We start from the raw sequence: 13,329 nt of genomic DNA on the forward strand, positions 1-13,329 counted from the left end.
AGCAGCAAATTGAAAGCCTTGGAAACAGAACGGATGAGGTCGAGCTCCAAACTGCAGGGGCAGAGACTGTGATCGATTCCTCTAAGGAACGGATCCTCGCTCTTGAAAAACAGGTCCGTACCTTAACTGAACAAGGTGACAACCTCGAAATAGGGGCAGAATGAAGAATGTTCATATCATCCGTCTGCTGGAGACATAAGGTGTTCAGCCAGTGAGATTTTTTTCGAGAACTGGTTGCCATGATTCCTTCACTTCGAAGCTGAAGAGGGATGGGTGAGGAGTGAGGCAGTTCATCGGGTTATGGAGCGCAGGTCAGACTCAGACCAACGCCCCCACTCTGTTCTTGTGCAATTACGTAGTTGCAGAGACAATCAAAGACTTATGAAAGTTTCCAGAACACAGGGAAAAGATCCGACGAGGACTCCAGGATTATGTTCTTCCAGGTCTTCTCAGCGGCAGTGATTCAGAAAAGAAGATCTTTTGATGATATCAAGAGAAGACTAAGGGAACTTGATATTCAGTACTCCTTCATGAACGCAGCGGTGCTCCATATGCTTTCAATAGTTCAACGCACTGGTGTATCTTTCAATAGATCCACTGACGCTCCAGCGGACGCGAAAACTTTGTGGACACGATAAAGCAGGCTGGATGCTTTAATGGATATCGATAATTATGTTTCTCTCGTTTTAAAGAAAGTTTGCTGAATCTTTCTGGTATTACGTAGTGTTAAATTATAGTTGTGGATGGGTAGAGTACACACTTTTAACTTGATTAATATTACTACTGATTTTTCTCTTGCTTAGTTTGTGTGTCGGGTTCGGCTCAAGCTGGAGGGAGTTATGAAGGTGATCATGATGACTGAATGTCTACCAAAGGGCAGTTCAATCCCTGGATGCAGTATTGATAACGGGGCAGAAGATAAAGATTCGTGACATGCAAATGTCCCCAGTGGGCGGGGGGTAAATGCCCCTCCTGAGTGCCATTGTCACGTTGTATCCTTTTTTTTTTGTTTTTGTATGTATTTAGTTATGGAACGTTTGGAGAGCTTGTTAGTTGTAGTAGCTTTAGATAGTATGTTTCTTTTAGGGTCTATGAGTCGTTTTTCATTGATGTTCAGCGATGTATAATGCGAGTTCTTCTTCTCAGGAGTTCAACTGTTGTTTCAGTGTGGTATGGCTAATGTCATGCTTAAATTGTGTATTTGTAGCATTAAGGGGAGGCAGTTAAGAGGAAAAAGGTACTTTCTAGCCTTAAAAACGAGAGGGTGGATTTTGTCCTTTTGCAGAGATGCACCTTGATGACAAGGAGCATTTGACATTACAGCAGGGCGAGTTTGATCAGGTTTATTTCTCATCTTTTAATACTAGGAATAGAGGAGAAGCCATACTGGACAGGAAGAATCTTCCATTTACATCACGAGATTGTATTAGGCACCCACGGGAGGATCATAATGCTCAAACACATTTGGAGAAGAAACGGTATTTTGAAATTTATTGCCCCTAGCGCACAGTCTTAAATCCCTGATATGTGCATTTTCCAAATTAAGCAATCTTTCCTCGCAGCTCATTATTGTAAGAGGAGACTTTAATTGTCTTTTGCACCCACGTGGATAGAATTCCCAAAAGCCCCCAGTACCATCTTTACAATCTAAGCAATTAGTGGATTTTTGTATGGAACTGGGGCTGGTGGATGTATGGAGGCAGATCTACCTCATAAATAGGGATTTTCCTTTTTCTTTTAACCCGCAGAAACACCACACTGGGTTGATCTATTCCTCACTTTGCAGCAATCTTCGATTCAGTGGTTTTCTGTACAATTGGGAATATTACCATTTCTGAGCATGCAGCAGTATACTTATTGGTTAAGATTAAGGGTAATATAACACGCTCAAGACACTGGCGAATGGATCCCTTTATTCTTAAGGATAGTAAGCTCATTGAGTATTTCTGCAATGAATTCAGATATTTCTTAGCCATTAATTCAGATCCAACCTGTAACCCATCTATTCTATGGAAAATTGCTAAGGCTGATGCCAAAGGAATAACTATTCCTTAGGATGCGGCAGATGCTGGAGCAGGAATGCTTGCTCCAGGCACGGTTGAAGACAGCCGAGAGGGCACATTGTGATAGACCTTCGGTGGCTAGGCTGTAGAGGATCATAACGCTTCATTGTACAATGAATTCTATTCTCACACAGACAACCAAGAAGGAACTTACTTCTGCAAAACAAAGGCTGTTTGAGCATGGTGATAAGCCGGGCAAGTATTTAGCCAATCTTGGATGGAAAAGACAGCCCAAAAGCCATTGCCTCAGGGAAGGTACTGAAACCCTTACGTGCAATCCCATAAAGGTTAAAGCACCATTTCGGAGATTTTACTACGAATTATATCAGACTGAGAATAATGAGGTGAGGTGGATTAAGATGGAGTCTTTCTTCAAGAACTTGAACATTCCAGTGGTAACCCACAAATAAGTGTTTTGCCTTAATGCACCATTATCAGTGCTGGAGAATGTAAAGAAGCTTCAGGGCAGAAAGGCGCCCGATCCTGACGGATTTCCAAGTAAATTTTACGTGTAATGTATAAACCTATTGTCAGGGCCGATGCTTACCATGTTAGTCACTCATGCAGTCACGACTGACTCCTACCATCCTTAAGAGAGGTTCATGTCTCTCTTTTTCTTAAGAAAACGAAGACACCGGAAGATCGTGCTAGCAATAGGCCCATCTCACTTTTAAATGTTGATTTCAAAATCCTGTCTGAGACCCATACATTACGGCTGGAAAATGTGTATCCTTCCATTGTCAAACTGGACGACATCAGCTTATAAAGGGCTGCAGATACTCCCAAAAATATGAGGAGATTACTCAATATTGTCCAAGGGTGTCCAGAACAAATTATATAGGTATAAGTGATCCCTTTGACGCAGAGAAGGAATTTCATTGGGTTGAATGACTTTATCTTTTATATACGTTGGAATGGTTTGGTCGAGACAATGTTTTAATCAAGTTGGTGATAGTCCTTGAAAGCGATCCTCTGGCCACGTTTCTCACCAATGTTGTGTGATCCGATAACATTAATATTGCTAGAGGCAGTCCAAAGTAGACCCCTTTCGACAGTGTTGTTTACGTTGGTGTTTGAGATATTGGTGAAGGCCATCTGCAGGGACCACAACTTATCTGCCCCAGAAGTGGGAGTGAAGTCACGTCAGATCACATTGTCTGCAGATGATGCTCTAATATTTTTGTTAAATCCCACAGTTTTGGTACCTCAACTCATGCAATGCATCAGTTCGAATGGTGCCTTTTCCGGCTATACCATTGATTTTACAAAGTCGGAGGCCATGTCTAAGGTCAATCTTGGGGAAATACCTAATGTCGATGGAGAAACCTGCTTTTTTTTTCAATGGTCCCCGTGTTTATGGGGATATTCCCTATTTAGGTGTATTAATTAATCCTATCGTTGAACTTATATTTAACGTAGAATTTGTCCATTTGTTTGACAAAATTAAACAAGACCTTAGAAGACTGGAGGCATTTCCAATATTCTGGCTGGATCGGATAGCCCTTAGTAAAATGAATTCCCTCCTTTGTTTGCTATACCGTGTGTGAATGCTTTATTTGATGTTTCCCAAATAGACATTTAGGAGACTCAATGGATGATTTAGCTCTTTGATTTGTCACCATAAGCGACCCCTTATCAAGTTAACCAAATTACAAAGACCACACAATTTGTTGGGAGTAGTTCTCCCGGGTATTAAAATTTATCAATTAAGCTCTTTGTTACCCGATGTTAGTGAGGCCTTGGCGTCAATATGGTAAGATATTGATGCTTCTAAGGTAACTTCTCCCTTATTAGTCTGCTATTCATAGACTAATGGAGTTACGAACTATTGCCAATTCCCAATGAGTATCAATAATTTTATAGTAGGGAGGGCAATGTGTCAGATCGAGGGCAATATAGCCAACCTCATTTCGTACCCCATAACTTGGTGTACAGTGTTTCCGACAGGGGGAATACTGGATTCCATGTTTACTGTGGACAACTCGTGGGTGTATCTTGCTTTGATGACTTATCTAAGGGAGTAACAAGGATATCCTTTGATTAAGTAAGTCGTAACTCTAGACTACCGAGCAGACATCTCTTCTGTTTTCATTTTATCAGTTCAGAAATGTTATTCAAAAAAGAACCACGCTTTTCACAGACCCCTACAGATCCTATAGAGAGAAGAGGGTGCTTAGTGCTAAGAACGCACCCTCTGTCAGTACCCTTTATCATTTGTTGGAGAGTGGCCCTCAGACGATACTTTGTGCATTTCTGAGGTCTGCAAAGAGAGTTGGGGGTTCAGATCTCTTCGGAAACAGGGGAGGATATTTGTGAAAATGGAAGAAGTATTTCGATCTGTAAGAAGACTCTTGCCATGTAGTTGAAGATTCTTCAAAGAGTCTATCTGGCCCCAGATCCTCTCTCAAAATTCAAGTTGGGCGTATGTCTTACATACAGAATGACTATGGGCACTCTTACTCATTGCTTGTTGACCTTCCACTGTCGCTATAGGCGCGGTGTGTTCAGTGGTTATGGAGAGGATCTTGAGGACCAAATTGGAGATGGATCAGTTTTCCCTTTTCCTGGACCTGCGTAGTCTACCTTACTCAGATGTGCATAGGAAAAATTACTTCAATACCCTGACTCTCTGTGTTCTGAAAAAAATGTTCTGTTGTGTTGGGTGTCTGAAAACCCCCGGGTCTATTGGGTTGTCATAATCTCGTCATGGCGCATAACTCTTCAGACTTTTTTAAAGTTATGTTGCACCAGAAAATGAAGGATTTTTTTATAAGACATGGCAGCCCTTTTTGAATTACCAAGATGCAGGCTGATCTGCACCTCTCATAAGGAATTTTATATAGCTATGACGAACTTGACTAATGAATCAAATGTCCAGAGAGGAAGAATTACGAACAAATGAACATGTAATAGTTAATGTTTTGAAGGTTGAGAGCTATAGTTTTGTTACACTGAGCTCTACTATTCACTTTTCATTTTTTTTAGTTTTCTTCGGAATGTTGATTTAGCTTGTTTCTGTGATGTACATGCGCATGGTGGTAATTGTGTTCAATTTGCATTATTTTTTGAGTTGGCTACTTATTGGTTCATTGAAGCATTAAAAAGATTTTCTCTGAATAAATATATTTTTGATAAAATTAAAATGTTAACATGGATAGAATAGAGTCCCAAAGGTCCGCTGTCTCATTAGTGAGACCACAAATTATGGTTTATCTTAAGGATCATCACACCTTGGGTGACAGGATGATGTTGAGAGGGCGTCCGCTTCGTGGCAACCTCTGTCTGTGTGGGGAATTCCTGTGCATCACAAACCAGCCAACAGATTGCGAGACTGTGTAACTGCTATAGATAGAAGTAGCCAAAGTCAAAGTAAAATATAAACTTGGATGAGAAGGAAAAAAAGGTACAATTCAGATAATGGTCAAGATAATGGCTGAGGAAAAAAAGTCTCCACTGGAAATTGTATTTTATAACGAAAGAGTTGATTGGATGCTTAATTTGGTTGAATATAATAAGATGATCCAAGCGAAATAACCAGAATTACTAATTGTGATTATATATCGATACCTATAAAATATGAGTACACTTTTGATTGGTCTGTGTGAAGCATGATAACCATTGTATGAATGTTAAAACTTATGGAACATATTTTTTGAGGGTTGAACCCCATGGGAAATACCTCCCGTACACATGCTTGAAGAAACCCAGGGTAGAAAGAGCGTGAGTGTCATCTAGTCAGTGACAGGAAACCAGGGGGCTGAATGATTGAAAGTTCCTGCAACGTGAAGCTCAGGAGACAGTCAGATCACCCCCGATCTTATTAAATGGTACAGCACATTTGAAGGGCTGAATGGACTTATTAAGGATTTTAAATGCATGTGATTTTTTAAAAAATCACACTCTGTTCCTTCACCTAATGTTTTACACACTGGGGCACTGCCATTTTCCTGAAACTGGGAATTATTTGGAATATTATCTGGAACATTCCATAATAAGCACTCTCCGGAGCATTCTGCAATCTGGGGGGATATTACACAGGCAAGAGATACGTGGTGGTGGGGGGGGGTGGAGGGGGGGAGGGTGCTTCATGCAGGAGTGAGAGTGATGGAGCATAAACCTTGTTTGGGTGTCGGTGCTGTAACAGACATACATTGAGTGTGAGGGACCAGAGAGCATCCGATGATCCTTAGCCTCACAGAGTGGGAAATGTTATCGATGCTTGTTCTGTATTGCTCGACATTACTACAGATCGCAGATACTGCACGGAGTTGGATGGTAAGCTCAGATCTTGCTCGGTGGGTCTGGTGGTGTTGCCCCCTTGGGAAGAGATGTGCTAATCCATCCACCAGGACATCTGTGACCCTGTTGACAAACCGTGGCTTGATTGAACATTATCTGCTATGCTGTGGGTAAACTGTACATGGCAGCTCTAAACTGAGGAAAGCTCAATCGAGTGTCCATTGTCCTTCTAAAGATGCCACCAGTGCCAGGGATAATGGAATATCCAGGGGCATCCAGGCGATGGTGGGTACCTCCATACACGATGGGTGTGGAAATCGGGCTAGCATTGAATAAGAGGGACACCATGGGGTCGGGTGGGTAGTTAATGAGGTAAGTTCGATAAGATAGCACCAGGAAACTAGTTCGGCCTTGTGCAGACAATCCCCCTTTTCACACTCAATGAAAATCATTCCAGGATAAATTATTGTTAGGTTCAGACGGATGAGTTGAAGACTCTGTTGACCCCATTCACAGTTACAGAGCTGCAGAACAAATCCTCATCCACAACTCTCCATCATATGTTCTCACACCTATATTCTGTTCTCCATCATTCCTCGTAAAACAGGCTTATTTTGCCGGATGCTGTCGAAATGTCTATATCACAGTATTCTGAAACTGTGAACACATCCTTCCATGACATTGTTGCTCAATCTCACCATCTCTGTCTATACCCCAAAGCATTTTCATTTACAGTCATGCACAGAGACAGGCCCTTCAGCCAAAACTGGTCCATACCAACCAAAATGTCCGTCCACATTTACCCCATTTCCCTGCACTTGGTCTACATTCTTCTTTGCCTTTCCTATTCAGATATTGATCGAACAAAGTGCAGCGAGGTTTTGTGACATCAAGAAAGGCCTCAGCAAAGATCTCACTGAATCTACCATTAATCTCACCCCAGCAATAAGATTACACAAAACAATTTGATTGGAGGTTATAAACAAGAAGTACAAGCAAACACTGGTGTAAGATGTGCATGAAAGTCAATAATGCAGGGAAAAAATGTGTACGTTCCAAACAGGAATTAGATATACAAGTGTTTGCAGGCAAAACTCAACGGGTCTGGTACCATTTGAAGGAAAAAATTCGAAAGTTTGGCCGTCGAATAGCACAGCAGATCAGGGCGCATTCAAGGAGCAAGAAAGTCTATGTTTCAGTTATAAGCCCTTCATCAGGAATTCATTTCAGAATTCAATTTTTGCTAATCCTCTGTAGGAAGACAGTTAGTCGACATTTTTAATTCGGGGATTCTTCATCCGAACAGGTTTTGTTTCAAATCTCCAGTATATGCAGCTCTTTGTTTTAGTTTCGATCATCAATTTTCTTGCATGCTGCTGTATTAATGGACAACTTGATCTGGGAAGAAGGGGAAGGGGTGAGGAAAGAAGAGCACGCAATGTGTCAGTCACAGCTTAAGGCCCTGTAATTCAGAATGTGAATCCTGAGGTGCAGGTAAAGGAAGGCTTGTCCGAAGCACCACACTGGAATTCGACATCATTTGAACAGATGTGACTGATCCAGAGAAAGTGGGAGGATGCAGTTTCTCTCGCAGCTGGCCATTGAGTGGCACAGTGGCTAGTAATACTGCCTTACAGCATAAATTACCTAGGTTCGATTCCACCCTTTGGTGACTCTCTGTACGGTGTTTGCACCTCCTCCCTCTGTGTGCCTGAGTTTCCTTTGGGTGTTTGGTTTTCCTCTCACAGCCAAAAATGTCCAGGTTAGATTCAGTGACCTCACTAAATTGTTCTGCAGTATCCAGGGACGTGCAGGTTCATTGGATTGTCTATGGGAAATGTAGAGTTACCGGGGTAACGTTTGGGTTTGTTGGTCCAGATGTTATCTGGAGTGTCAGTGTGGACTCGGTGGGCCAAGTGTCCTGGGTCCACACTGCAGGGCTTCTATAATGTCCATGTAGCTGTCTGTTTTTGAAAACACTTCCCAGGATCCGACCTATAAGTGCTAACACAATTTGCCGCAACAAAATGCTACACCTTCCGTTTGTCTAACATGGACTCCATCAGCCACTCCTTGTCCCTTTAGCTTATCTGTTCAGCGTCCCGTTTTACTCTGAGTTAACTATCTTTACTGTCCACTACCTCACCAATTTTGGTGTTATCTGCAAACTCACTAACCATTCCTATTGTATTCATATCCAAATCATTTATATAAAATGACAAAATCCATTAGACCCTTGTTGTATACTGCTGGTCACAGGCCTCCAGTCCAAAAAAAAACAGTTCACAAACATTTCCTTCATCTATTACCTTCGGGCCAATTACATCCAACTCTCCCTGTATTCCATATGATCTCACCATGCTAACCATGCCTTACTGAAGTCCACATTCCATTCCACAGTTCTATTTCTGTGCCTTTATTAAACTTATTCATCACTTCTTAAAAACGCTAAATCAAATTAGTGAGACACGATTTCCCTTCTGCAAAGTCATGTTGACTATTGCTTATCAGAATTTACATTTACAAACAGAAGTAAATCCTGTCCCTCTGAATCCCCTCCAACAAGTTACTCACCAATGACATCAGTCCCACTTGTCTACAGCTCTCTGGCTTTTCCTTATGAACTGTTGTTGAACAATGGCACAGACTTCCCTGTTACTGAGATACAAGTATCTCAGCCAGAGACCGGACAATTACTTCCCTAGCTTCCCAATAGATTCTGGAGTACACCTGATCAGTTCATGGATCATAAAACAGTGCAGCACAGTACAGTCATTTGAGCTGTTGATGTTGTGCCGGCACTTTATCCTACTCTAAGGTCAGACTAACCTTCATGCCGTTCATTGTACGAAAATCCATCTTCTGTACTATGGACAATATCAAGATATCACCATTCATTTCCCCAAGTTCTCTACCTTCCATATCCTTCTCTACGGTAAATACTGATGCAAAATATTTATTTAGTATCTCAATGATCTCCTGTATCTCCAAACATAGGTCAGTTTGCTGATGGTTAAGGGGTCCTGTTCTCTCCCTAGTTACTCTTTTGACCTTAATGTATTTGTAAAGTCTCGTTGGATTGTTCCTTACCCTATTTTCGAAAGATATCTTATGTCCCCATTTTGCCCTTCTGATTTCCCTCTTGGATATTAGCCTATCCCTGGTACTCCTCGACGGACTCACTCGATCCCTACTGTCTGCACCTATCATATGCTTCCGCCTTTTCTTGAACAGAGCCTCATTTCTGCTCGCCATTCAGCATTCCCTACACCTACCAGCCTTACCCTGATCATGGACAGTAACCTGCTGTCGCTAGACTCTGTAACTCACTCTGCCTCCTACTTTCCCGCCAACAGCTTCTCCAAAACAGCTTTTCAAAGTGCCAACATAAAACGTTCAAAGTTGGTCTGACTCAACTTAAAACTTTAAAATATATATTATGACTATTCCTCTCCATAACTAGCTGTTACTGCATGACAGGCTCAAGAAGCAGAATGGCCTCCCCCTGTCCATTTGTAACAGGGGCATGGGGACAGAATTACTTCCTCCTGTTCCTGCGCAGCAGTCTCGATGCTCTGAATGATGTCCCAAGGTTATGGAAGAATTTGACAACAGTGCACATAAAACCACGAGCAACATTACACAAAGTAAATGGACAATAAATATATACCCTGGTCTATTGGCTCTGGAAATTAACCCACCAGTCACCTAATGCAGCGGGTTTGTTACTTTATCACTGTCTCCCATTCTAAACAGCATGTAATATACACAGTCCTGGAGTGTTCTTGCTCTCCTCCCACATACACGGAAGAAACAATAAGAGGATTGAAAGATTAATGGTCCATCCCTAAGCAACGCCCATCCATTCCACCAACACCGAGTAAATGTTCACTTTTATTGGGATATGAAAAGTGATATCAGGAAGGGGTTAACTGCATCTGTTTGTTCAGTGGCTGTGATTAATGTTAGTCGCCATAGGTTGCAATTGCCCCAGTGGACGGTTTCCTTCCTTTAATGATAAGTTGGCTCCGTTCAATGTGTTATCCCACAGTATGGTGGGAGCATCACGAACAGTGTTAACAGGGATCAGAAGCTCCAGAGACAGGGAGGAGAGATCAGAGTCTGACCACAAGAGTCTGGAATGCTTCAGCAATGAATCAGAATCTGAGAACATTAGACTGGAATATTACAGAAATGGATCACAATCTGAGAGCATTAGACTGGAATGTCCCAAGAATGGACAGGAGTTCATACTGGGATGTTGGTTTCTTTCTACACATTATGATCAAAGGTCATTATTGTGGCGGATCTAATATGCACTTTACATTATGCAAAATGTTTATTTTCCAATCCTGGCTTTTGTTAGCGTACCTGGTAAGTCTCACTGTTCAGTCATTAATTATATAAATCATGTTTGACAGTAATACTGATCTTTCATTCACTCTACCCTCCTTGCCACTGTTATTGTTCCTGCTAAGAGTCTAAATCCAGATATTCACTTGACAAACCACTACTAAATTGTTAAATCACTCTCTCCCTCCTTGCTCCTGGCAGTGTTACTCATGGGTTGCTATGTTAACCTGCACAGTTTCAATTGTGAACCATGATTCGTTGTATCACTGAACTTTCTATCTAAATATTGAAAGCATTGAGGTCACTATCTTCTGTTCTGGTTACAAACTGCATTTCCTTTCTCTGGCTCCATCTCATCACCGGCCAATATCTTAAGCTGAAATAGACAAATGATAGCAGTGGTGATTCCTTTGGCCATGAACCAATTTCTGACACTATACCCTGACCATTCCTAATTCTAACTACTGATAAATCCAGCATATACTTCCCTGGCTCATCCCATCTGTTATTTGAACCATGAGCTGTGAAATACAGTCTTAAAGATGGCATTCGTCTGTTGCTGACACTCACAGCTGCAAATATGCGGAAATAAATCTGTTTCAATACTCCACAGCTCATATCTGATATCACACAGAACTCCCCATCCATCCATCATTCCTGTGCGTACTGATCTATAATGCTATTGGGTCCGCAATTTCTTTATTATAATATTCTCAAGCACGTCATGAACAGCTGCCCATGAACTGTTTCTTCATTTCCCCTTCTCCCACCTCACCCCAGTTCCAAACTTCCAGTTCAGCACTGTCCCCATGACCTATACTACCTGCCTATCTTCTTTTCCACCTAACCACTCCACCCTGCCTCCCCCCCGACCTATCACCTTCATCCCCTCCCCCACTCACCTATTGTACACTATGCTACTTTCTCCCGACCCCCACCCTCCTCTCACCTATCTCTCCACCCTTCAGGCTCTCTGCCTGTATTCATGTTGAAGGGCTTGTGCCCAAAACATCGATTTTACTGCTCCTCGGATGCTGCATGAACTGTTGCGCTCTTCCAGAACCATTAATCCATAACAAATCTGCCCATTATACTAAGCCCTAACAGTTGTTTACATTTAAACTGATTTCCTCCATGTGTGCTCTCTCGTGGACAATGACTTTCGCATCTAACACTGCCCCAGACCCACACGCACATTCACTCTTAAAACCCCTTGCCCTGAACTGATGCATGAAGATACAGATACATTAATTTATGGGCGCCCATTTACTGTCACTCGCAGAATGGGCGGCAAATTGTCCGTGTTAGTCATTTACGTAGTGCAAATGTAGCAGCAATATACCTGCAAAGTTTTGCAATACTGCCATGCTGGGCAGCTGGTCCAGCTAACTGAACAATACACTAGCATAGTCTGCACAGCTCCGTCCACCTTACTGAGCAATGCACTAGCGTAGTCTGCACAGCTCCCCATCCTGGTCAGACAGTTCATTTTACTGAGAAATGCACTGGGATAGTCTGCACAGCTCCCTATGCTGGGCAGATAGTCCAGTTTATTGAGCAATGCACTGGCACAGCCTGCACAGCTCCCCATGCTGATCAGTTAGTCCAGTTTACTGAGCAATACACTGGCATAGTCTGCACAGCTCCCGATACTGGGCAGATAGCCAGTTTATTGAATAATGCACTGGCATAGTCTACACAGCTCTTCATGCTGGCCAGATAGTCCAGCGAACTGAGCAAAACCACTGGATAGTCTGCACAGCTCCCCATGCTGAGCAGATAGTCTGGTTTACTGAGCAAAACACTGGGATAGTCGACACAGTCCCCCATGCTAACCAGATAGTCCAGTTTACTGAGCAATACACTAGCATAATCTGCACAGCTCCCCATGCTGGGCAGATAGTCCTATTTACTTAGCCATACACTGACATAGTCTGCACAACTGAGCAAAACACTGAGATAATCTACACAGCTCTCCATGATGATCAGATAGTACGGTTTACTGAGCAATGCACTGGCATAAGCTGCACTGATCTCCACCCTGGGTTGTGTACTTGTCCCAGTTTATAGTTTCTGCGTTTTTTCTGTCAGGCAAATTCAGAATTTAGTGGAACAGATTTTGTCAGCTGATCTGGCAATGCCTTTATTCAATGTTCGCATTCTTGTGACATGACCCGCCAAGGTCTCACTGCTCCAGTTTGACCCACTCCCTTGTTTTTTTTTCCTCCTATTTCAACAACATGCTCTGTTTCTGTATAAATTGTCTGCTTCTATCTTTAATGTGAACGTCTCTGTCCATCTGTATCTTTCCCTGGCCTTGGTTTTTCGTTGTGTTTTGCATCGAATACTGGAATTATGAAGTTCAGAAATAATGTAATGGTATGTGTCAGGTTATTGTTCACTTCCCGTTGCATCCCAGGTGTTACTCCATGGACAGGGGAGTGTGTACTGGGCTGCTGTTCACTTCCTGGTGTGTCACGTGAGGTGCTTCATGAGGAGGTGTGTTCAGGGAAGCTGTTCAGTTCTCGGTGTGTCCCACGTCGTGTTCCATGTTGCACAGCGGTGTGTGTGCTGGGCTGTTGTTCACTTGCAGGTGTGTCCCATGTGGTGCTCCATGGACAGGGGATTGCGTTTCGGGCTGTTGCTCACTTCCCGGTGTGTCCCAAGTTGTGCT

The sequence above is a fragment of the Chiloscyllium punctatum genome, chromosome 46 (assembly GCF_047496795.1).
Source record: "Chiloscyllium punctatum isolate Juve2018m chromosome 46, sChiPun1.3, whole genome shotgun sequence".
In the NCBI taxonomy this organism is placed as follows: Eukaryota; Metazoa; Chordata; class Chondrichthyes; order Orectolobiformes; family Hemiscylliidae; genus Chiloscyllium; species Chiloscyllium punctatum.